The following is a 4,708-nucleotide window of genomic DNA, read 5'->3' on the forward strand; positions in this document are numbered from 1 at the left end:
GAAGGACAGAGTGAGTGTGAGTGGAAATGTTTAGCATGATGTTTGTTTGTTTGTTTGTTTTGTTTTTTGATTCATAAAACACAGAACAACCAAAAAACAAGAAAGGATATTGTATGACTATTAATCTAAAATATACAACTGTTCACGATGTCCCTGTTTTATTTGTTGCCGTACGTGAAGTAAAAAAGTGCACGATACACAAAAATAATTATCCAACTAGAAAATTCCTGCGGAAATTTTGACTGTGTCAATGCTGCTGCCTTCCTGTTCAAATTGTGCGTGGTAATTCTCTTATTCATCTATCATTTTTTCAGGAAAAACCTCATATTACAGTACTCAACTCAACTCAACTCAACTCAACTTTATTTATAAAGCACTTTAAAACAACCACAGCTGAAACAAAGTGCTGTACATAGGTAAGACAAACTATTCAAAACAGCGAAACAATAAAAATAATAAAAACAATAAAAGCACTAAACAAAAGCACAAAAACAGGGTTTCATGCTGGGTCGAAAGCCAAGGAATAAAGATAAGGTTTTACGACAAGTTTTAAAAATGGACAGTGAGGGTCTTGTCTGATGTACAGTGGTAGATCGTTCCACAATTTGGGAGCAGCAACAGAGAAAGCTCTGTCCCCTGTGGAGACATTGAGCAGAAGTGAAATGATGGAGAAGCTCAGAGGTAAGGAGCGAGACCCTTTAAAGTATATACTGTCATTAACGTTAACGTTGTTATAAGACATAAACGTTTCCTACTTTGTGTGGTGGAATAATATTTTGCAACTTCACACAGATGCACTTTATTTAAAAATATCATCCTTTTAAATTCTAAAACTTCAATATTACGTTTTAACTTCTGTGCCGGTTTGATGACTGTGACAAGCTCCCGCTAGCCAGTGGCGGTTCTACATTGAATTACAACTGAAACTGACATTAAAAGACCGTAGACTACAATATAACTCTAATACAAAACATCCATGAATTGCACATTTAAATAAACATGCCCTTACATGCTAAATGTCTGTCATTAGACGCTATACTAATCTATCTTTCAGGGAGGAATAATTAGCTCCTTGGTTACTGCTTCGAACTCTATGCTTGGTACATTTTTAGTTATGACTGGTTAAACTATGTTTTGTCACCAAATAGAGTTGTAGCAAATGGCTAATGTTCATCTTTGAAACTACCTACAGATATGAAAATTCCGTTGGCTAATTTACAGGACCCTACGTGATGGAAATAAATAATAAATGAACTTGGAACAGTTTTGCACAATCTTATGGTGAAATTAGATCTGGTGTTTGTTAAGACGAATTACTGTTGTATAAGCATTGCAAGCATAGCAAGAAGTCTAACAAACGTATACCACCAATTAACATTAGCCCTTCATTCATGACATGGATACTGTAATCATACAGAGAGAACATAGCATACCTTTATCTTTTGCTCGTTTCTCCTCGTCTCTTTTCTTTTTTTCCTAAGCTGGGCACCTGATGGCTTTGACCTTTTTCTGTCCATCTCCCCCAGCGCTGTCACTCACGACCAGAAGTCAAGACTAAACCAATTCACCTTGGTGACCACATAATCGTTTCGTATTACCTATTTTTATTTGGCCATTTCACACAATTCATGAATACAAAAACGTGCAGGAATTATAGGCCTGTATTTATAATATTATGAATGAAATGTGCGTTATATGGAAGAAAGTCAAGGTGTGACTGACTTTAGATTAGATTACCCCCCGTCCGTTCAACTGTCCCCCGCGCCCCCCTCCCCTTTCTCTTTCTCACACAGCTTCTGTGCACGGCACCTTCTCAGCTGCAGGGGGCGCCAATATCCCCACACAGTGATATGACAGATAATAGAGAACCATGTAGCGGCGCAGAATTTTTTGTCCAAGTGCTCTTGTCGCCCCCCTTGTGTCATGAAAAAATGCCGCCCCGGTGCTGCTGCTACTGAGTTTGGGACTTAGTTAGGGAGGATTGTGGGGCTAAACAATTTAGGGCTTTAAAAAAAATGAAGGTTCTGGTATTCAGCATTAGTTTCAAATAACTGAGACAGCTGTTGATTCAACTGTGTTTTCATTGTGGATGTACCGACACATATTCCTATTATTTTGACATTGTTGTCAGTTTAACAACACAACAAACTGCATCCTCCCAAATGACCATCCAGCTGAATTACAACTTTTCTGACGCTGTTTCTGCATCCCCTTTCAACAATCACAGAGGTTAGTACAGGGCTGTTTTATTAAAATAAATTCGTTTTCACTAAGGTGCTTAATGAGTGAGTGCAGTTTGCTTATTTCTTTCCAACAAAAACCTCTTACATTCGCAACAAGTAAATGTCAGAGACTACGAGCATTCAGTGAATGCACCATCCAAGTCAGAGAATGGCGTACCCCAAGAGGACTACAATCATGGCTGAACAGAACAGCTATTGCAATACTTCTTACGCATGCGCACTTGTCTGTGTTGGCCTAATGTGACGTTTTAATTATGCATGCCTGAGACAGAAGCACGACGCTGAAATTTAGTCCCATTCATTTGTGTATTCATGTGTTTTATGCAAAGACTTTACACGCAACATTAGGGTCATCCTAATAAAAACAACATGCAATAGTTTAAAGGTTCATGTGCTTGTCTGTGACCTTAGCCTCACTGTTGTATTTAAAGTCCCTTGACTGTGATATTAATCATTTCTCATTCTAACAAAAACACACGCAAGCATTTATGCAGCATGCTGCGTGGTCGTCTTCATCATCATCATCATCATCATCACTGTATACCTTCAGTGTCACTCAAACAAACGCGTGCGACCTCTGCTGGTGGACGACAGAATTACAGAAATCCATTCTAATTTTTTGTGTCATCAAGATAAAACATGATTCTATTGCTTCATGTTGTAACTAAAGTCAAGTGAGAAAAAATATCTCATGAATATCATGAATACAGATAACTCTAATAAGAAAAAAACAAATATTGCACAGAATGACATGATAAATATAATTTTGAGAGACATGGCACCTGCAGTTAGGAGGATACTGACCTAAAATTGGGTTTAATTTTTAATATAAGGATATATATGTTACAAAAGTCAAGGTACTGGTAAAGTGTCCCTACCACATGATCTATTAATACCTAATTACCGTGTCTGCACTGACAGTGGTTGCAGACAAATATTTTGCTGGTTTATCAAAACAAATTGTACATTAAAAAAAATGAAGACTCATCTTTAGTGCATTTTTCAGGTATCAAGACACAGCACCAATTTTACCTTCATTGAGACATGTACTTAAATTACTTAAACTGATGTCAGGAAAACTTATTTCAATAATGCTGACAGATGATATTCAAATTTAATTTCAGTAGTACAGAAACTCTCCTCATTCCAAACATAGTGCTTTTACAGGAGAATCATTAGTGGATTTTCCCCAAACATCTCCCTAGGTGACTTACCTGCAGTTGATTGACCTCAAACTCGTGTCTGTGCTTTTTAAATCATTCTCAGACCGAAAAATGTTTTGTTTTGTTTATACGTATATATTCATTCATTCATTCATCTTCTATACCCGTCCATCGCAGGGCTAACACAGAGACAGACAACCATTCACACTCACACCTATGGCCAATTTCACCAATAAACCTAATGAGCATGTCTTTGGATGATGGGAGGAAGAAGGAGTACCTGGAGAGAACCCACGCAGACACAGGGAGAACATGCAAACTCCACACACAAAGGCCCAGTCGGCCCATGGATTCGAACCGGTGACCTTCTCGCTGTGAGGCATCAGTGCTAACCACCTCTCCACTGTGCCGCCATATATATATATATCTATATATCTATATATATATATATCTATATATATATAGATATATATATATTTTTACAAACCCATTTCAGCATTTTTAGATCTTTAGACACCTTTAGACACATTGACTGCACGAATAAAGGACAGGCAGTGTGTCAGCAGCATCCAAACACCAGTAGGCGTAAGTAAATCTATTTTTAGTCCAGATTTAGTCCTGGGCTGCCCCTTGGATTCAGTGAGGGAGGTGGGTGACAGGAGAGTTCTGGCTAAACTGTCCTCCATGCTGGACAATGAGTCCCATCCCCTCCATAGTGACCTGACAGGACTGAGGAGCAGCTTCAGTCACAGACTGCTTCACCCTCGATGTGTGAAGGAAAGATACAGAAGGTCTTTCCTTCCTGCTGCTGTTAGGCTCCACAACGAGCACTCCTAATATGTGCAATATTGTTACACCTTATGGTGTAATAACACCAGTCTGTGCAATATATCTATTATCTATTCTATCTCTGTCATTTCTGCATGCTGTTGCAAACTGCAATTTCCCCATTGTGGGACAAATAAAGGTTTTCTTATTCTTATTCTTATTCTTAAATGTATAAAACACATAAAACATGCAGTATAGAGATGTGTGTTATCTTTATAAAGTGACCAACAGTATACATAATCATAATATATGTTTTCATGTATAAATGATTCAAGAATTTCACAGCACATGTTTCATTAAAATCGAGACTTTAAATATGTTATTTCTGATCTTCAGTGGCTGCAGTGAGGAGACATAAGGAGACACTCAGCTTGTCAGGACAGGTGTTTCCTCCATCACCAGCTTCTTCATCTGAAATGACAAACAAGCAAAGGCCAAGGTTAATCTTTTTTTTTCCTCTATAATTATGAATGA

This window comes from Chelon labrosus (assembly GCF_963514085.1).
Source record: "Chelon labrosus genome assembly, chromosome: 18".
NCBI lineage: Eukaryota > Metazoa > Chordata > Actinopteri > Mugiliformes > Mugilidae > Chelon > Chelon labrosus.